Below are 23331 nucleotides of genomic sequence, written 5' to 3' on the forward strand. Positions count from 1 at the left end.
AGGAGAAAGATTAATCTGGTAAACAAGTAACATATACATCATTCTAGAATTGAAAATAATAAACATATATGCAATTTTAACTATCTTGCAGTAACTATTTTGCAATCCAAAAAAATCACAACACTGCCAGGATAAATGCCACTTAGCCAGCAACTTAAATAAGACAACAAATATAGATGTTATTAACCCAATTAGGCAGTAGGGGTAAGTTGTGGCTTGTAATGTCAAATTTCAATTAAAAAAATATAACTTTATAGATGTAACCATGTGGCTAGATATAATCTTTTTTCTCAAAACCTTCTTTTGAGTGCTATATAGCTCAGACATTGCAACTTGTTTTAGTAGAACAACGGACTCTGTTACTGCATAATGTATTATACAGATATACTATGCGCATATGTTATAAGTACCCTTCCTATGGTCCTGCTATATAAGCATATAGAAAATCAACATAAGATATAGCTCCACTATATGCTTCATATTAAAATGCATCTAGTACACAAAATTGTTACTTGACCTTCTCTAGTACTCCAACTAATACTAGCCCAATGAGAGAAAAAAAAACTGTTGAATGAGCATAAAGTCATTTTTATTTAGAGTAGTATTTCAGCCAAGTCCAAATTTGTAGTGCATCATTTCTTCATAAGCCATCTTATTCTGGAGAGATCACTGTAACCTTAGCTTTCTCAGTCAGTTCTTGTTTAAAGCTTACTTTCTTCCTTTACATTATCTAGATTGCCAATAATTAGATACATATTATTTTTCAATATCTGCCTTTTAAAACTTACAGTTAGTGAATTAAAGAAGTTTTGCAGTACCTGTGTGATTTTTGAGCCATGAATTATTTATTTTCATTATGTATAGATGCCTCTCGATTTTCAGCTTTGTAATACTGCAGTTTACTTCCTGGATGGCAATTTGGTCAAGTTATTGGATGGCACACTGTATTCACATAGTTCTTGCTTATTTTTGGGACTTTTTGGCTGCTGTAGACTGGAATTAGCTCTGACATCACTGAATGAGATAATTAGCATGTGCGATGCGAGGTCAATGCTCACGGGACATCTGATGTGTCACAGCTTCCTGGAAAAACATCTTTAGAATGTTGCAATGGAAAAGAAAGCCCATGGAGACTTTTTCTTGCAATATAAAGGTAAACAATCTTCAGAAACTTCAAAATAATGCATAGAAATACTAGTGACGCCTGTATTTGGTCGGATTTAAGGTCTTTTACAGTTTAAATGCATTCTAAATGCTTATAAGAACAGTATAAATGCTACTTATATTTCACTGGTTATTTCGGAGGGATTTCATTGAATGCTTTTAAGAAAGCTGATTTTGCTTCTTCTTCTTTACTTTTTACTTGGTGTGTAGACCTCTTGTATTGGAATTGTGTAGAAGCAGGATACTTCATTTGGAACTCTGTTTTGTTTTTTATTAAGTATGCACAGAAAGGTGATAGAATGTGTCTATGTTGCTTGATAGCTAAGGGTAAGTCTTGTGCAATTGTTATTTTATTGCTTTTCCAAATGATTTGTTTTAGCTTTTCCAGCTTTTAAAACCATGTCAGTATGAGCTGCATTCAGTAGTCTCATGTAGACTTGCTTTGGGGCATCAAGAATTTGAGATTTTCTTAATGCTCTATGAAATCTCTCTATTGCAAAGTTTTGTACTGTAGCGTTTTTGTCCAAGAGCATTTCAAAGATTTATTTTATTGCATTATGTAAAGAAGCTTGTTCATATGACTCAGGGATGCCCCTAATAAGCACATTATTTTTTCTGGCTCTCGCTTCTAAATCTATTATTTTTTGTTGTAGTTCAGACACTGTTTTTTTCTGTGGCATTAGTACTTCTGATTTTTTCTAACTTAGTTTCATTTTCTACAGTTTTCTCTTCATTTTTCTCTAGTCTAGAAACTATTCGATCTAAAGTACTTCCTAAAGCATTTAGTTTTGTAGAAAAGGAGTGTATTTCTTCTTGCAAGGGTGTTAGAGCTGCTCTTCCATAAAAAGGGGTTGTTCTGTCTTCATTTTGGCAGTCTGCTTCTGTAGGTCTGTTTGCTGTTTTGCAGTTTTTTGTCTCTGTGTATAGCCTTCTTTCTCCAGTGAAATTAATTGTAAAAGTCTTGTTTTTGATGTTTGAGCTTCCATTGAGTCCATATTTCTGTACTTATCAAAGTTTTTTATTTTCTATGTAGTTTCCTGTAGTTTATCAGTGAGACCTGAACTGCTTGCAGAAACTCCCCTTTCAGCACATGTGGTTTTGCAGATAAGTATATAAATTCTGTATATTTTCCAAAATCTTCTGAAAAGATGCTTTAGTATCCAGTATAGTATAGTATTTCCTGAATTTTGATGAATTGGTAGAGGTGCTGAAGCCCAGATTGGGTTAGATTATAACTTTTTGTCAGGAGCTGACTGAGAAGTATGCTTCCTAGCTGGCAGCCATCTTGGAATCCCTGAAAATGCTAGATTTTGTATTTTGAAACAGAGAAGCTTAAATATTTTTTTCTTCTTTATGACAAAGTATTGTAAAAATAATAAGTATTATTTTGTTATAAACAACAGAAAGCCAGATTAAAGTTTTGATTGCTGCATCTACATAATATAAATTAATATTTTAAGTTTTTTTATATATGAACTTCTGAATGAGATGTGGGGGCAGTGCATGAGACTCAGGTGTTTATGCAGTTTGGAGCATAGACACCAGACCTCAGGCTTAATTATCAAAATTCAAAAGGTTTAAAATGAACTCAGGCTGGTCTACTGCTTAACTTTTAATGGGCAGACTTATTATGCTTCAAGAATAATCTTTGAAAGCTTCTGCTCTTCAGAATGTATAGTATGTGTGCAACAGCCAAGTGTGAAATATAACAAATAACTAAAGGATGTTTCCAAACCCCAAGGTCCTACAGTACCTTCTTTGAACAGCAAGTAATTTGTGAACCATCAGACTTTAGGCATAATTAGAATACATTGACACTTTGGCTGTTTTTTTGCAAGCAGAGATCTGACAATCTGACATAATAAATATAAAAATAACTTTGCAGGCCATTTAGCACATACATAAAATAATAAACAAGCATTGATGGTAGTATTGCAAAAAAATGTTGCTTTCACCTGATGGTTGTAACATCTTCACATCATAGGTTCATGAGTTCATAGGTAGTTATTAACTTGGCAGTCTAAGAGACATTCTAAAGCCAGCTAAGCTTATACCAAATTTATCAAAATATTTCTGATGCTTGTCAATGCACCACAGGTACCAATTTAGGGTCAATTTGTGGCTTGCCATCCATTAGAACAAGTTACCTCATTGAAAGATAAGCACGACTAAACTAAGCACAGTAAAGATGTGTTTGCCAAATAGATTCAGAGTCTGTTTCATTGTGGAGATGTAGGTCTGACTTTTGCAAATATGTTTCAAGAACATTTCAGAACCAAAAGATACACCTCAGTAATTTACAGATCATTTCATTGCCTGTAACTTATGAATACTTTTTTTTTGGGGGGGGGTCCAAGATGGTGGGCATCATATGAGCACCTTTTGGCTCCTATCCAAAATCAATAAAATCGGTAAATTAGCCTCTTAAAGATATTTAAAAACAGAAAAAAACTGACTATAAATGCAGCTCTCAACTACAGCTGAGATACAAGTCAATCTACATCCTCATATCTGGATAATTTTGTGCTAATTAAACTCTCCAGGTGGTCAGGAGACCACTTACCACACGTAAACTCCAGGCCTCCAACAAGTAAATAGTAGTTCTAATTTAAATTGTTTCTCATACTGTTGAAGGAAAATATCGAAAGAAAATGAAAATATGGAGCCACAAATCAGCAAGACTAAATTATCTGCAATAGCATCCCCTGAAAAAGAGGTTGTAAGCAAGAGGCAGACTCTAACTAAACACCAGGAATTAACCAAATCGAATGCAAACCACAAATCAGACCTGAGTATACATATGGATGGTTTAAAAGAAGCTCTTTTGCCACTCCAAATGGCGGTGCAAAGTTTCTCTGAAGAATTATCAAGCTTCGGAAATAAAATAAATCAAATTGTAGAATGCATGGACATCATAGAAGAGAGTACCAAGACTAACAATCACCAGATAGCCCTGTTAAAAGATGAAATAAGCACCAAAAATGCTACCATACTAGCTATTCACCAGGTATGCCACGGTGGTACGGCGGTAGCATTGTTACCTCACAGCAAGAGGTTATCCCGTTCGATTCTGAGTGCCTTCTGTATGGAGTCTGCATGTCCTCCACGTGGTTGGGTAGCGTTCAAAAGACATGCATGCATAAATGGGTGTGCCTTCGTTGAAGGTTGGGTGTTGAGCTGGCATCTCGGCGTTTCGTAAAAATCTACTGCCAATCATTAGCGGACCAGAGTTCAAAGCCAAAAGACAAACACAACTAGATATTCATCAGAAGCTTGTTTACTTAGAAGAAAGAAGTTGGTGCAATAATATTTTAATAAGAGGATTACCAGAATCCTACAAGCACAATCAGCTTGTCAAGATAACACTACAACTATCTGAATTTATTCTTCACACTGAACTGAATGCTAGTGGGATAATCATTGAAAGATAGCACACAGCTCTCCACAAAAGACAAAACACTGGTACACCCAGACAGATTTATGTTAAGTTACCAAACTTTCAGGATGTCCAAAGATTACTGTCTGCAGCCAAAAAACAAAACCAAATTGTGTGGAAAGGGCACAAACCATCTTGTCGCAAGACCTCCCGATGGCCATCAAGGGAAAGCACCAAAAACTCATGCCATACTGAGTAGAGCTCATAAAACGTAAAATAAGATTTCAGATGCAATACCCCAATAAACTAGTTTTCACATATAATGATAGCAGGTATGCCGTTGACTCACCCAAGGAAGCGAGAGCTATATTTATTAAATTCTTTGGAAAAGCACCAGAGTCAGAGCTGCAATCACCCTAGAGAACAGAATCGTTTATCCTATTCTCTTTTGTTTGCCTTTAGGTTGAAATCTGCTATTAAAATAAGTGACATAGTGTCCAGACATTAATTGTCTCTTCATATTTTAAAGCTAAATGTATTGTTACTGGAAGGTCACAGGAAGTAGCATCTTGTGGAACAAACAGATCAGCGCTTGTTGTCGAGTAGGACAGATTTTAAATGACAATTTCCTGCCCTAACAACAAAATTTCCCTTCCAAGAGCTAAACGCATGAAGGATAAGAATAAACTCTGGGAACTACTGTAACAATCGCGACAGTTACAGAAGGTAACAAAACCTATTGTTTTTCATGCTCCCCTGGGTCAGAAGTTCGGAAAAGTTAAAATAACTGAGACTTTTCACTTTTGGCTAAATTTTTTTTTCCTGAAACAAATGACACTGGGAATAATTAATTCCTTAGACTTCTGAGCATAACCTGGGTCTTCAGACAATAAATGTAATGTATAAGAGATGTGAAATATAAAAAAAAGAGCAAACATTCATGCCATAATCTTGATTTTTCAGACAGTATAAACCTGCCTTATAACTTGCATTAAGTTGTAAATTCATGTCTGCATTACCTAGCTAGATTAAAACTTGCAAAATGAAATAAAGAACTAAAACTAGTACAAGGTTAAGATGGCTCATACACCATGGTACTTTGCGCATTTTCTTGCTGAACGGAATGGGTTTTACAGTCAATGCTATTATCATACAGAAAGCCAAGAAATGCTATATTCCTTTTGCATGAGACAGCCGGAACATAAGAAAAATATAGTAAACTTATAATGTAACGATGTTGGACTAGAGTTTAGACAGTTCAAACATTGTATATGTGTTCCTATATGCATTGATCTTAGGCTATGATTGTAAGAACAAGCTGTCTCCAAGTCATTGTGCAAAATATGTGATATTCTGGGGTGGCAACAGTGTATGATGCCATTTAATTTCTTTGTTAGCTCTGATGTAAATACTCCTAATGGTTTAGAAGTCAAAGTATTTATACAAGGCCCCCCTAAATGATAGTAGCTGCCTTGAATTAAGATGCTCAAGATAAGGATGTGAACCCTCATCAGCTTCATGTAGAAACATGGTCCAATACTATGTACCAGGCTTTGCCTAGATGGTGCACCTCTATTATATCTGCTTTGCTAACTGGAATTAATGTAGTCCTGGGTAGTACAACTGATTCTGTGATTGCCACACACGTGATACTACCATCATAGGAGCTAATAAACTAATAATGTATAATTATAAAATACTATGGTGGCTATATCTCTAGTTTAGGAGTAGAATGGATTTTGTGTAATAGGGGTAAGGGATGACTAGTTTAGGATTTGCTTTAGTATTATATATATGTTTTATTATTACTAATATGTTTAGAAAGTTTGTTAGACAGTTCTTTTTAAGTTACATATTGTGTTCAGCTAGGCAATACATATTAATATTCAGGTGTGTAACCTTACTCTCTTATGCTCTTTTAGTCAAGAGGGGGGAGTGGGTAGGCACAGGATTAAGACTGAAACAGCTTGATGTTACTGCTTTGAATATGTATCTTTTTCTTTTTTCCCGTTTTTACATTTTCAATCAACAAAACTATTTAGGAGCCTTTCAGAAAATAAGCATTAAAAATCAAAAATAGTAACACACCACGGATTGAATCTTGAAATGTGGATAATAGACTCATTGAACATGAGGGGGTTGCAAGATAAAGGTAAGAAAAATTTACTGATTCACCTAATATTCAAATTGGCTCCGCATATATGCTTTCTACAAGAAACACATATGCTTGCAGATGAATGGAAAAGAGCCCCGAACAGGAAATGGATTAAAACAATAATTGCAGATGGCGATAACACTAACTCCAGAGGAGTAGCGATCATTATTAAAAAATCAGTCCAGCAATCAATATCTGACCATACTTCAGATGAAAAGGGTAGATGCTGCTACTTTATAGCCTCAGAGTCATCTAAAAATAAACCAACCTTATTCCTTAATTTGTATGGTCCATGTCAGAAACAACAAGATTTCATCCTAGAAATATATAATATCCTATGTAGGTTCCTTGATCATGACTATGTACTGGGTGGGGATTGGAATGCAGTTATTGACTCAACTGTAGACCGTACTAGTAATCCCCTCTCACAAAACGTACAAGCATCAATTGCCCTGAGAGAACCTATACACATACTATTCTAAATGCCACAATTCCTGGTTAAGGATAGATTTTTTTAACAATTTAGAGACTTTGGCCGAGGGCGATATTAAATACTCTGCTGAACCAAGGCACTTGTCAAATCACTCAAAAATCACTCTAAAAATAAATATCCCTGATAAAATAGTGAAAAACTACAACTGGTCCTTAAACAGCAATCTATTATATAAACCAGATGTTGTTTGAGAAATATCGGATATCTTAACTGATTTGGGAAAAAAACATGGAAAACACCAGTATCTCATATGATGGTCAATGGGCAGCTTGCAAAGCACAAATGAGGGGGATATAATTCAGAAAGCAACATATTATAAATGAGTGACAAAAGAAAAAGAAAATAAATTAGTGACCAAGCTGAAAAATCTGGAAACTAACTTTCAGCTCAAGCCAAACCCTGAGTTTGAGGAAGCAATTAATAACACACAAAGTCAGTTGTTTGAGCTGTACCAACACAACTATTTCCTCTATGAATTAAGATGTATAGCTAAATACTCAGAATGGGTACAATTACCATCTAACGTTCTGGCCAGAATAGTTGCAAGCAGACAAGAAACAGCTAGGATCTCATTAATCCAACATCAAGATAAAATCTATAAAATAGAGCTTTATGGATTTCATACCCAACAGCCTACTTTGGAAGACTTTACAAGGTTTTTCAATAATCTCACCTTCTCCAAATTAAAAGAAAACCATGTAGAGATTCTAAACACTCCTCTCAATCAACAAGATATACTTAATGCCAAAAGGAAACTGAAACCAGAAAAGGCACCAGGCCCAGATGGGTATACTTCAGAATTCTATAAATCATTTAATCAAAAATTATCAGTCATTCTTCTAAAAGTTTATAGTTGTAGCAAAATAAATGGTATATACAATTGCTATCTAAATAGCTCCAAAACAATCTTTATTTCTAAAAGTAACCAAGCCAGGTCTAGCCCACATAATTATAGACCAATATCTTTAATTAATGTGCACATTAAAATCTTATCCTTAATTTTAGCAGAGAGACTGAAAAAATTATGCGTTATATAATCTCACATGAGCAAGCTGATTTTATGCCAAACAGGCAGACTTGGGACAACACTTTAACACTAGACGCTATGATTTATCTCACAAAAAAGGAAAAACTCCCGAGATATGGACTAATACTTGATGCCCGCAAAGCATTTGACAGAGTAAGTTGGAACTTTTTATTTGCAGCTATGGCTGAATTTAACATCCCTATGGATTTCATTAGCCTAATCAAAACCTTATATAATAAATATTTTACTTACCTTTACATTAACAAAATTTTATCAAAACCTATCAGAATATTAAATGTAACTAGACAGGGATGCCCCCTTTCCCCTTTATTCTTTAATCTATATATTGAGCCTCTTTTGCTATACATATCCCAAGCTACATTTCAATATATCCCTAAAATCATGAATACCAGAATTAGTCTATTTGAAGAAAATAATTAATAGAATAGACACATTTTCGAGAATCTTGAATTACAAAGTTAACCAAAAGAAATCACTCATTTTTCCCATTAACCCTCTACACCATAAAGAATTTTTATTCTTGGAATCTCCTTTCAAAATAAATTGCTCCTTCAAATACTTGGGGTTGAACTATGATCATAACTGCTCATCCATGTACCAAAACAATCTTATGAAGATATGGGCAAATATCCAGCAAGATATCCACAGGTGGCAACAGTTAAACTTAACTTTACTATCTAAAGCAGTAATTATTAGGATGAACATACTACCCAAACTCTTATATCAATTTAACACCTTACATTTGACCATTCCAAATAATTTATTTCAAAAAGTCAATAAAGAACTAGCCAAATTCCTGTGGTTCCCAAAATCAGTTAGAATAAGCTATCAAAAGTTAATTTACCCCAATGGAAAAGGTGGGTTAAGTTTGCCAGATTTTCGTTTGTATTACTGGTCATATCAGCAAGCAGAATTATCTTAATTTCAAACTTTAGCCTGAAGGAGGACATCTGATCCCCCTGCATGGAGTAAAATTTGGCACAACCAGCTGAGGAAAGATAACCTCAACCCTAAAGCCCTCCCCTTCTTATCTCCAATAAATTTAGAAATCTCTAGCATAAACAGTCTTTTGAAGCAAAAAGTCAAGATTTTTCAGGATCTAATAAAATATATTGGACCCGATGACACACCCCCCATTCTTCAACCAATCCATATGAACCCTAACATTAGACTCAATAATAAAATGATTAATCTCTCAAACTATCCGTTAATCAAAGAATATTTTGTTTGGGATTTTCATAAGCATTCGGAGAAATCGATACAGGAATTGAGAAACATACTAAACCTAGGGCATAAATACACTATTATTTTGCATCAGATCAGGAAACATATAGCAACATTAAGTACTAATGAATCCAATGCTGAGAAAGATATAATTTCTGCAGTTGATTTCATTGAAAGTTTAACTAAAAGAAAAAGTATGGTATCAGATACCTATAAAATAGTTCTGTCCTATAAATATCAAAATACATTACTATTCTCTAGCTATTGGGACAAACATGGAATTGAATTTATGGAAGATCATAAAGTTAGGGCAATAGAATCAGCTATTAAGCTATCCCCATTAAAAAAATGAACATACATGCAATTGATGATTAATAATAACACCTACTTCACTCCCTCCACTTTAAATAAATTCAACTCTAATATTTCCCCAGCATGTCCATGTTGCTCCTTCCTGTGGGCGAACCTTTTACATATTTTATGGTTCTGCAAACACACCAATAAACTTTGGTGCTCACTCAAAGTAAGATAAGAAAAAATGGGATATCAGAAATCAACCCTATCATGGGAATTAGCGGCCCTTAATATCACGTATCTTAGAATACCTAAATTGAAATACCATGCCCTCATTATCCTTTGTTTGTTAATTAAATATTATATAACCAATAACTGGCTGGACCATACTAAATTATCTTGGCATGGATTCAGGAATCTAGCAATAAAATACATATCTGCGCATAAACTCTTTGCTAATAACCCTAATAAGCAAGCATATTACCAGGAATATTGGAAGCTGGTCTTTGACCTCATTCAGGAAGGTTTAGGTTAACTAATCAGATGATCCAAAGGTATATTATTAATATAGGGGTTTAGATTTAAACAGAATTACCATACTTACTTTCTTAAACATTGTTTTTTTACTAAGTTTCTGGTAGATCTATAATATGCTACCACCTCCTATTGATTTACCTACCAAGACTTTTATTATATCTAACTTGGCCCCTCTTTTTTTAAGTTTGCAGTAGCATCATGTGTATATATCTGTATATATGTATATAATTATTATTTAGAGGGTTGTATAATGTTAAGAAAGACTTTCAAACTATGGCTGTACTGTATCTGAACCTTTGCATATCTATTCATTCATGGTTTCATATATTTTATGTGAAATAATAAAATACTATTGGGGGAAAAAATGAATACTTTTTTTCATTTTTACAATGATTTTCAGATTCTTGACTCAGACACTTTAATTATAATAAGAGCTATATTCAAATAATCTCCAGAAGACCTTGTCAATAAACTTAATCTATGCTTGAACCTCAGCACTGAAATAAATAGGACATGCTGGAGGGACAGATTCATAACCCAGAGGCTCCCTTCACTCTGGAATAAAATCCCAGTCCAGGTTAGGCAGAGTCCCTCATTGACTCTCTTCAAGAGGAATCTTGATGAGTGGATGGGAGATCGTAGGTTTACCCCGGGTATCACTTCTGTGTCACTGTTAGACAGAGGCACAGTACACTAACCTCGAAAAAGGGCATAGCAAAATAAATTTAAAATGGGTGGTGAAAGCCAAACACATTCTGGCTAGGCTTATAAATGCCCTAGGGCAGATAGCCTAGTATGAACCTATGAACCTATGAACCTATGCTATACCTGATGGGTATGTCAACTGTAATCTTATATGAATTCAATTAACTTCTATAACTATCTGGACTAGTATGGAAAGTCAGCTGATCTGTTTCCCCTGTTGCCAGACTCATTACATTTGGCTTCTTCAGGCAATGTAGTAACAGCCTTATGCTCACAAATAATGAACTGTGAGAGATGCAAATGTTTAGCATATATGTAGGTGTCATGCTCACAAAAATCAGATACTGTGAGCTTCGTACAAGTACACCATATTCTGCACCAACCCATATAGTAATGTTATGCACTGAAGCTGTAAAAAATGTTTACCCAAGCCTCCCATACCCAAGATAATTAGATCTGAGTATATATCAAATACCACATGACATCTAACATACTTTCAACAAAGAATCACCAGTTGTCAAGCAGGCTCAAATCCAGTACACTTGGCCACTGCACAAACATTAATATTTTAGTGATTGTTCACTCAGTAGTGAGATAAACTGATTCTAAGCTCACTAGACTGGACAGAGACAGGATGGCAGAGAGTGGTCTTTGAGACATCAGTATTGGGGTCTTTATTATATTAGCGAATGCTATATTATCAACCCAAACAGTCCAAAAATGCAAAATGTTGAACACACAGATCAGAGATTTTTTTTCCCATGGAAAAAAAAATCACTGATCTGTAAAAATAAATAAATAAATAAATAAAACAAACACAAAGTGGGCCTTTGCCTCAACCCCCCTACTTAAATATACCAACTCTGAGATCGTACCACAGTGGAGGAAATGGCAAAGTCCCAAAAATGGCCCAGTGATTTTTCCCTAGGAAATAAAATCACTATTCTGTACTTTCATCATTTTGCCATTTTGCATAAACATGTTCAGTGAAACAGCGTTTACAACTTTAAACATTCGCTTAAATAATAGGAACCCCAGTATTTCTGATGTCTCAAGGGCCTTTAGGACCCTTTCAAGAAACAAATATGGCTACGAGACTGCGGTTGTATATGTGGGGGTAAATGACTTGAGGTGTAGAACTTCATATGTTTCTCCAACTCTACTTCTCCTCCATTGTTGCCTAGTATGATAGGCCTCCACATCAGACACCATGAGCAAGAGTTTCTTCAACAGTAATACAGTGGTTAGCATTGTCACCTCACAGCAATAGGGAATCTGTTTCTATTCTTGGCTGGGGTGCCTTCTGTGCGGAGTATGCATGTCCTCCCTGCATTTGCATGGGTTTGCTCTGGGTGCTCCGATTTCTTCCCACATTCCAAGCACATGTGTCTGGAGCATTTCTCCCCAGGCATCTGCTGAAAATGGGCTCTGTCCCAGTTGGACTTCCCCAGTAAACAAATATTAAATAAATACATAAATAAATAAATAAATAAATAAATAAAACATCTCTTTTGCAGTTGCTTTTCAAAGCAGTTGAGCAAGTCTCCCTGTTCTGCAGTCAAACCACTTATGGACTCCATGATTTAAACACACAGTGGGTAGTATTTAAATTTATCTGTCCAAGCTCAGTGGAAGAGAAAGATTCAGATGGCTATCTTGCATTTAACCAGTCATGTCCCTCCAAAATGATCAGTATTTAAAATTAATTGCTTTCTCCTGTAGTGTTAGTATTATTGTATTTCACATTTTTGGTTTACTTACCTTGAATGGCTATTCATCAAACTATTATCATTGAACAGACGTTCATTGAACATTCACATCAGTGAAAGTTTTTCTCTGAGAAGGAAGTCACTTGGCCAACATGCAGAAATGTACCCTTTTCCCCACTCTCGGCATCGGTATATATATATATATATATATATATATATATATATTATATCTGTATGGGTCTACTTGAAAACACTGACATGCCAAAACACTGATGACGAGAACACCGAGACCGGAAGATCAACAACTGAGATGACCGACAGTTTAAAAGCCCGATGCGGAGAACACCGACATGCTAAGGTAAGTGTGCGATAGTGGCAGACTTTAGGGTTAGGGGAACGTTAAGTGAGTTAGGGTTAGGGTGCAGGTAAGGTAAGTGTGTGATAGTGACAGACTTTAGGGTTAGGGGCGGGTTAAGTGAGTTAGGGTTAGGGCACGGGTTAGGTGAGTGTGCGATAGTGACGGACCTTAGGGTTAGGGTTTGGGTTAAGGTTAGTGCATAGATAGTTGTGTATGTAAGGTTAAGTGCAGGTTTGTAAGGTTTTTGGTGTGCTTGTGTTGTGTGTGTGTTTTTCAGAAAAGGTATTTGTTTTGTTTTGTTGATTGTCGGGATTGTGGTTTGTTGGGCATGTGAAGTTTTGTGCTTTTAAACTGTCGGTCATCTCAGTTGTCGATCTTCCGGTCTCGGTGTTCTCGTCATCGGTGTTTTGGCATGTCGGTGTTTTCAAGTAGACCTATATATATATATATATATATATATATATATATATATATATATATATATATATATATATATATATATATATATATATGTATATATATTAAAGTAGGGAGGGTGGGAGTCATAGCCACCCACTTTGGTGGGTTAGATGTACTATGGTATGTGTGTAGGTAGGTATGCCCATGCGATTTCTTACCATGAGAAAAGCGTTTGCTGATGTGAACGTTCGATGAAGGGCCATTTGATGATGTCAGTTCAATGACTAGCCGATTGAGTAAACTTTGAAGTGATAAAGACCCCACATTTTTACCTAGGATGATTAATTACTGGTATTTAAAATTACAAACAGCTCATGTATTAATGTATCAGTACTTTTCCATTAATGGGGCAACAGAATGCACGGTTGAAGGACGTTCATTTTTTGGTACAGTTCAGCTGTGTTATTCTAAATGATGCAGCAAACATACAGATGCAACAGTGTAAACATTTCAACATGTTAAGTAAATTTGTACAAGAAGGAAAACCTTCTATGGAGGAGGTGTAAAGCATTTACTGAAGCTGACTGCTGAACTATGAAAAGCCCGAGTTCCTTCTCTTCAGAAACACCAGAGCATACAGCATGTCCGCACCCCCTCCAATCTACTGCTGCAGTATGCATCTTATTCAAATCATCAGATTCCACATGTGCATACATGAGGGGGAAAAGGAATCGAAGCAAAAGAATACAAAAAAAAAAAATCAGAGCCAATGTAAATGTTGCTGTGAAATGTGAACACAGTCAGCCTTCCAAATCAGCACATGTTCGCAAACAGGAGCACTTGAATATTTGTTGTACGATATAACGTGCATGATGTGCACCTTATTTATGCAATAACATGCAATCTTTCTAAAGGTGTGTGTATGCCTGGCACTGACTTGTGACGAAATGAGGAACAATCCCACAACAAAGCCAACATTAAAAGTACAAAACAGCCAAATATGCAGCACTGACTTTGGAGGAGAAATCAGTAATAATGTGAGAACATGGGCAAAATGAAAACCAGAACACACCAATGCAATAAGCAGTACTGACATCTGACAAAATCAGTGGTAGTGAGACAATGAAGACAAAACTGAAAACCATGCATAAACGAGCAGCACTCACTTAACATCACCCAGGCATTTCCCCCTGATGCCTCTTAACATTTTGTCACCATTTCCATTTCTCATTCCCAGCTCCTATCCATATGTTGAGAAAATCAGTAATATTCTGCGTAGGAAGACTGACTTAAAAGCAGAAAAAACAAAGCGGCACTGGGTTGACATCAACTGCGCATTCTGACTGCTGCCCAGTTAACGGAAAAGTACCAATTTATCTTACATATTAGATTTTCTCCCTTTTCTTAGTTTAAATCTTTTCATTTATCAAGTTGATTTGCATATCTATACCATAAAAAGTACTTTAGAAATCATGATCATAGTGTATTCCTCAATTTCTCTGACTAAACATTTCGGAGACAATTGTCAGCAACAATTGAACCCTAATCCAGAATCTTAGAGAAGCTCGGGTTCTCTTCTGCATGTCTAAGAGTCATCAGAGCACACATGATCATATGTATATTAAAAAAATGTATTTGTAATGTTTTTGCCAGTGCATGATTGATTTCATTAAATATTTCATGTCTTAACAGAAATTAAGATAAGTGTTGAGAAAGGTGTAATACTAATAATTTTACTTTATTGTGGTATTACATTGAAATATACAAAACATTCCAGCAAATACATTTCAGAAATGGTTTTGTGACTTCTATATCAGTCCATGGATACATCCCTTTAATAACAGCAAAGTTAACCAAAGTATAGGGCTGTGCATTCTTGCCCTATACTTTCTTGACCGATGTTACTATGCCATCATTTACACGCCTACTGCATATGTGTGCTGTTAACTTAAAATACTTGTGCTACCCTTTATGTAGCTAGTCAAAGTCACATAAGTAATCTTTTTGTTTTCAGGATTTTTTATTCTGATATTGTGCCTCTAAATTTTGAATAGTCAGTGTCAACAGCAGCAAATATTTTCTGCTAAGTAAAGTATTTTATTGTAATAAAATGTTCTCACTCACCCCCTTCACCAGTTTTACTTTCTCACTCTTTCCCTGTCTTGAACCATTTGTAGTATAAAAGATAAGTAGAACTTATCTTGCCACTGATGCAAATGTATATTTGTATTTGTCTTATTATATCAATGTACTTTATCCTGTTATATCAATGCCTATGTAAATTGCACTTGAGGAGCTTTCGTCCCTGGATGGGCTTACACCCAGATGGACTATCCCGGTAAACAAATGTAAATTAAATAAATAAATAAACAAACTGTTCAAAGATGTTCAGGATTATGAATTAATATTATTGTGCCATGTTCCAAACTAAACACCTATCTCTGATCATGATACAGTTCTTGTAACATTTCTGGAATGAAATTCTATCATTAGGGAAACCCAGACAATAGTGTAAAATAATTCATTTTTTCCATGGCAAATGACTATAAAATCTCATTTTAGTGACCTCTGTTGCAGTCATCAGAACTGTAAGTATGAAATACACCATATAACATTTTATAATAATATTATAAAGATTTTTTTGCTGGCTTCCCCTCTTTTCTTCTTTTACCCCCCCCCCCCCATTTCATTGTAATGTAAAAATCATAACAGTGTATCAGAAAGAGGATCACTGTATTATTTTCAATAACATTATTTTCAATAACAGAATATCTTCTGAGACTAACTTCATAGGTTTATAGATACTTGCTAGGCTATTGATTCATGATGATTTTAGATGCCTAACTGTATATTCCCTTGAAGTTTTTAGAAGTTATATTTTACGTATGATTAACTGCTTAATTTAAAATAAAATATCTGGCTGGGGTACAAGTCCACCCAGCAGCGTTTTCTTCTTTCTTTTTTGTTTGTTATTGTTTCAAAGGCAAAACAGTGTAAGGAACTTCTCTGTGTGGAAGATATATCTAGGTCATCTGTATATTAATCAGATCAGATAATGGTAGTAGAAATAGCGAACTTAAACTCGTCCTAAGTCAAAAAAATATATATAAAACTATATAATTTGAAATATTCTAAAGTAATTCAAGCAGGGTAGGCAGTCTGTTTCCAGTCAAAAATCCATTATTAAGTACATAGGCAAAAAAATAACAGAGTAATAGTTTCCTCACAAGCTTTCTAACTATATATATATAGTTTTTATCAGGCAAGAGAGTGTTTTTTTGTGCTGTAAAACAAAGTGTTACTGGTACACATGTTAAATTCTCATCCCTTCCCCCATCAGTGTGACATTTGAGCTGGTCCTGCCATACTTAGTAGCTATCATAATAATATAACCATTATGTATTTTAAATACAATTAATAATGATGTGGTACCTCTTATTTAACCAGATTATCAAGTCTGTGATTTTATCCAAGACAACATACTACATGGCTGGAAATATATAAACCTTAGACCATTTGGCAATCCAAATATATATATAAATATATACATATACACTTTGCATGTAAAAAAAATCAATTGTAAAAATCATATTCTATTTCCATAACCTATTGTTAACAAAGATCACTTTCATCCTTCCAGACTTCTTCAGGTCTGTGTACAAGAACCCTAAAAACTATCTACAAAAATATTATTGTATAATTAGTATTGTTATTACACATCATTTTGAATAAAGTGGAAAAAAAACAAGAAAAAGAAAAAATGTATGATGATGGACACAAAATATACACTTAAATTGCAACTGATTTAAAATGGTATTTAAAACCAACTGATAGAATAAAATAAAATAAAATACAATGAGTCATGTAAACAATGTGGCAATTTTCGAAGTTCCAGTACACTTTTAAGTAAACACTAGTAGTTTAGTTCAGGCTTCCTAAAAGAGTTCAGCTTTAATTGTCACATGAGTTCAAGTTTCTCCAGCATATTCAGGATGTCTCCTTCAAGATTACCCATGTCTATGAGATCCATTATCTGGAACTTAAAACCTGTGTGTCTTTTATGAAGAGGAAGGCGTTTGGCTAGAGCATTATTTTTATATCCAGAACAGATTTCTGCCAGATGACAGGAAATCCTACGTTTAAGTTTATTTCTAGTCTTGCCCATATAAAATGCATCGCATTCATTGCATTGTGCCCTGTAAATTACTTGTGTAGTGTTACCATCACCACCTGCACTGGACTTAATGATTTTCTTTAAATAATGGCAATAAAAATTATCAACTTGCTGTATAAATATATAAAATGTACAATTAGCTTCACATCTTTTAGTGTTTCTCTCATATAGTCTAGGTTTAAATTCAACAAAACATCTAATGTTCCTGGCCTTCCTGCAAACAAAGGATGGGGCTTCACCTAAGATGTTAATCAGAAAAGGGCTTTCTGTGACAATGGCCCAGTTTTCTTCAATAACATTTTTGATACTGTTCTTCAATAACATTTTTGATACAGTGATAATCCAAAGTGTATGTCAGGATGCAATTATTTTTGCATTTGTTATTCTCTGTGGAATTTCTTAATATTCTCCTACTGGGGAGGTTGAGAGAAGGTGCTCCAGTCCTTTTCAGTTCTATGATGGGTTCCAGGATGTTTTTTAATATCTGACTTTCATAGCCTCTCACTAGAAAATCATTCTCTAAGTTGTTCAGGTTTCTCAAAAATAGTTCCATCTCTGTGGTAGTTCTAGCTAATCTATAGCCTTGGGACTTTATTACATTATACTTGGTTTTTGAAGGATGTAGACTTTTACTGTTGAGTAATAAGTTAACCCTTGTTGGTTTGCTGAATTGATCAGTGGTGATTCTTTTATTGTTGGTGTCCTTTGAAATCTGCATATCTAAGAAAGTGGTTGAAGTATAGCTATGGGAAGAGGTAAACTTCAGGAAGGGGGTTGTTTCATTGAGGTAAGTGATAAAATCTCCAAGCTGCAAGACAGTGGTGGCTGGTGACTTAAAAAAAAAGGGGGGCTGCAGGAGACAGCTGAATGGGTGGGGTCAATGGGAAGGAGTGTGACCAACTAGAAAGGGAAGGAGCTATACTCAAAACCACAAAAACTGTAACTTTAATTAAATACACTGCCCTGGGTGCCAAACTGTCTTTATGAGAGACCAATCAAGACAAAATGAAGTGTAGAAGAAAAAAATATTTCAATGCATTGGCTGCTTGACAGCTTACTTAATATCTAGATGGAAACAAAAAGGTTGTGAGGCATGAAAAAATAAATTACTTTTTAAATACATTACTGGAATGCCAGTCAAAATCAAGTATAAGAAAAAACAAGCAGCACTCAACTCAAACCACTTCTCCTTGCACTGCAGTTCTAATTATAATTTATATTCAGCTTTATTAAAGTACCAAATAACATGCTGAAAGTAGCAATCTCTGTGATACCCCCAATTGTAAAAATGTTTCTTATCCAAAAAAGACCTGCTGCCTGACAACAACTACCTGTTTGTTTCATGGGGAAAACATGATCAAAGTAAAACATGAAAAGCAAACAAGAAACAAGCTCAAGATACATTGCTTAAAGGATTACTGCACAGGTTATGGACCACACATGATAGACTGGCATTCTGTTTAGTTTATGGGTAAAGCCTGCAAAGATGACTGCAAGTCTCCAACAAATATAATAAGCTTCTGAAATTACTGTAATCCTGTTCTTTACTACAAATACTGTCATATGCATTTCAATACCCAAGGCTTATATGTTATCTATTTATGTAAGTATTATCTGCATGGCAACAACAGAAAGGCTTTCAATGTTGGTGATTATTTAAAAGTATGCTTATTAAAGCTTACTTGCATCCTACAATCTCAGACAAGCTTACCTGATGGTCATTAAAGCATTGCTACTTAAACACAGAGCAACAGGCACTTTCTGAATAATAATAAGCATAAATCAACAGTATAAAAATATGACAGAAACCAGAACACTCTGCAAAATAAGGGACAGATGAAAAGCCACTGTAGTACTTGTGTCTGTCTACCTTGGATGGGGGGATACTCTGCACATTTACACTGCATAACTGCTCCTTGCCTTGCTTGGACACATCCAGAGTCACTACATGGGGGAGTGGGGTGCAACAAGTTTGTCACAATTTGAAATTTCTCTGGCTGACTGTGATGTCCCTGACACATTTGTCATATCTCTCAACCTCAGAGCAAGAAATCTGGACAAAGCCATACATAAAAGTGGGACAAAGGCCCAAAAAAGGACAATTTTTAAATATTGCTGTTATAAACTTAGAAAGCTAATAGAATAGTAGGTATTGCATTATTATGAATTTTCTGAATGGTATGAAATCTGAAAGTCAAATGTCTGTCATTATTTTCTAACTTCAGTCTTTAATGATTTGCCACTAATTTGCCAATAAAAAACACAATTTTATAAAAAATGGACCAAAACTGTGATGTAAGAATGTTTGGAATTTGTTAACTACATTAACACCATGACTATTTTTTTTTAAATTCACTAGCACAATAGACACAGAGATGGTTAACTATTTAGATGTGCATTTATACAAGAATAGACCTGAGGGATGCTTGGAGTCAGCCATCTATACAAAACCCACCTACTCCAATAGTCTGTTACATTTTGAGAGTGACCATCCGTTTTGGCAGAAAAGGAACCTTATTAAAAGTCAGATGATTAGGGTTTCTAGATTGACAACGGAAAATGGAAAATTCTTACCGGAGTTAGAAATATTGAAAACATTTTTAAATGAGAGGGGAAACCCAAAAACATTAGTAGAGAGTCAGGAACACTATGTTACTAGTAGGAGGAGGACCAGTTACCCACCGTTGTTGAAAATTCCAGAAGTAGTGGTGGGAGTCAAGAAAGTAGGGAAGACTCATTTTGTTGTATTATGACTTTTAATGAATGCTCATCAGAGATTAAAAAGATAATGAAAAAAACTGGACAGGTGTTTTTGGAGCATTTGGACTCTGTGATAAAGTGGGGGTACAGCCGAAGATAGTGTATAGAAAAGGGCATAACTTAAACCCTTGTTTGAAAAGGGGAACGAAAACTGTGAAGAAATAATTTTGGGGAAGATGACCAAATGTGGGGCATGCAAAGAGTGTAGGTTCATTTACAAGACCAAGAATATAGTGATAGAAGGTTACAAAAGGGTTATCCCAATCAAAGGGATCTATAATTGTAAGACAAATGGAGTGGTTTATGCAGCCCTATGCCAAACATGTAATGCCTATTATATAGGTAAAACTGAGAATGAGTTGAGGAAAAGAATCTACCAACATAATTATGCCATTCGTAGATGTGATAACACCAATGCCTTGTTCAGACACTCTTCTGTGTGTCATGAATTTAAGAAATTTAGATTCTGTGTTCTGGAAAAGGTAATGAGACAGGACAGAGGGGGTAACTGGTCTAATTTCCTAGAATATAGGGAAGCTTATTGGCAGGTTCTATTAAATTCTACTAAGGAACCTGGTTTAAACGATATAATTTCTATTAGTAGTGTATTAAATATGAGAGTGGACAAGATTTAATATAAAATAAAATAATTTAAACAAAGTATTTATTAAGAATGAGGACAGTATGAATTTATATGATATTTTGTATTAACATTTATATGATATTTACATGACATTTATATAATATTTATATAACAATATATTAAATTTTGTATAATGTTTTTAGGTTCTTTGTGTGTATAGTATGTACATATTTTATTAAATGTGAAATAGCGGGGTTATAGGTTTAAATAAACATGAAATTCTTAGGAAGGAAGTATAAACATTTTTTTTTAAATGAATGAGAAGTCACATGATTTGTAAAAACAGTATTTAATGAGGGGGAAATGATGTAACTAATTGTATCTGGTGAAGTTCAGTGTTTTATTGTGAATAAAGGAACAAAAACGCTCATACAGCCTTTATTTTGGAAATGTATCTTGTGCCTAATTTTTTTATTTTTACCTTGGACTTTGTGGTTTTGTATATGCCTAATTCTATAAAGCAATTTATCTGCACGTTCCTCTCAACCTGTTAATGCAGGAAATCTGGACAAGGTCAAATATATTGGGGGAACATATAAACAGTACTAAAAACTGCTCTTGTATAAACTGAGACAGTTGATAGAATAACAGGTCTTGCTTTAGCATGCATTTTTCTAAAGGTTATGAAGTCTGAAACCCCGTGTCTGTCATTATTTAGTGACTTGATTCCTAAATGATTTGCCAGAAAACCACACATTTTATGAGGAACAAACCAAAAATAAGAAGCAAAAATTCTATTAATTCTGTGAAAATCTGGACAGTTGATCTAATTTCCTAGAAAGTCTTTGGGTTTGCCACCCTTCCCCCTCACAAAATCATGGTTGAATGGAGCCTCCCTCTGCAGCCATTCTAAGGAACCATTACTTGGTTATTTCACCCCATTTACCATAAACACTAGTGTGCATACTGCTTTACTTCTACGATGATTTGGACTTCATTTGAAAGTTTTATTTTGCATTTTACAGCATCTGCTAAACAAAGCAGTGCAGTCTCACAATGAAAACAGACTTAGCATTAAAACTTCTCTGCCCTTGAAACTCACATTCATTGAAACAGCATTGAAACCCACAGTCAAAGAAAATACATGTGGCTAGTGGCAGATAAAGATTAACTTTGGGCTATTTTCAAATGATAGGCCCCTTGCACACAAAACATACATGTGTTCTGTGATGCACCTTCCTGATTGCATTAAATTATATTCCTTGTATAATACAGTACAGTTGTTAGAGGGTGTTTTAAATTTATTGTTTTGAACATTTTTCCAGTAAACAATGAAACAAAATGCATGCACCAATAATGACAAAACTGCCCAATTGAGAACATTTCCATCATAAAAATCTACTCAAACATCTACAATCCACCAGTATCAGTAAATATGCACAATCTCTGCAGAAGTAAAAGTCATCTAAATAATTCCACATTAAAAAGATCTGCAACTAATGAAGAGATTGCTGCTAGCAAATAACTTTATATTTCATTGTTTCATTTACAAATAAATTGCCTGTTTCCCTTGAGGAATAAATTGCCTATACTACATTAAAAAAATGATAAGCTGGTAATATTGCAGTAGGAAATGGATGGCAAATAACAGACGGGTTCATAGTTACTAGGTATCTTTGCCAAAGAGGACATTCTCAAGACGGTAGCATCCACCCTGTTTACAACACAGTACAATATCAGCAATGCATCTACATACTGTGGGGGTAGAACGCACAGCCTTCTGCATCAAAAGCAAGTACACTACCTGTTGTGCTATTAACAATGCAAGCAGTCTTACCATATGCAGCACTAAATTTCTCTTCCCCTGCAGCTCTCAGCTCCTTGTAAAATCTACTCGACACTCAGCTGTATCTCTCAACTTTGCAGCACAAGAAATCTGGAAAAAAGCCAAAATGTAGTGGGGAGGGACAAAAGCCCCAAAACTAGGGACACATTTTAAACATTGCTTGTATAATCTTGGAAAGTTCCAAGAATAAAATGCTGTGTTACCACCGTGCATTTCACTTCCAATCTTGAACCCAGAACCCTGTGCAAAACAGTCAGAGCAACATACCACTATGCCAAATCAGCTGTTTTGCGAAAGAGAGGAAGATTGAAACTTAAATTGTTACCATTTTGTGAATTCAGTTCTCACCATAGCTGTCAACCCCTTAGCACAAAACACCTGGACAAAGCCAGTAATGGGGGAATACAGCCTTCAAACATATTCAGTGAATTCAGTTCTCACCATAGAAATCAACCTTAGCACAAAAAATCTGGATGAAGTCAATAATGGGAGAATATAGTCCCACA

Source organism: Protopterus annectens, chromosome 4.part0, assembly GCF_019279795.1.
Source record: "Protopterus annectens isolate FY-2018-M chromosome 4.part0, PAN1.0, whole genome shotgun sequence".
NCBI classification, from domain to species: Eukaryota; Metazoa; Chordata; order Ceratodontiformes; family Protopteridae; genus Protopterus; species Protopterus annectens.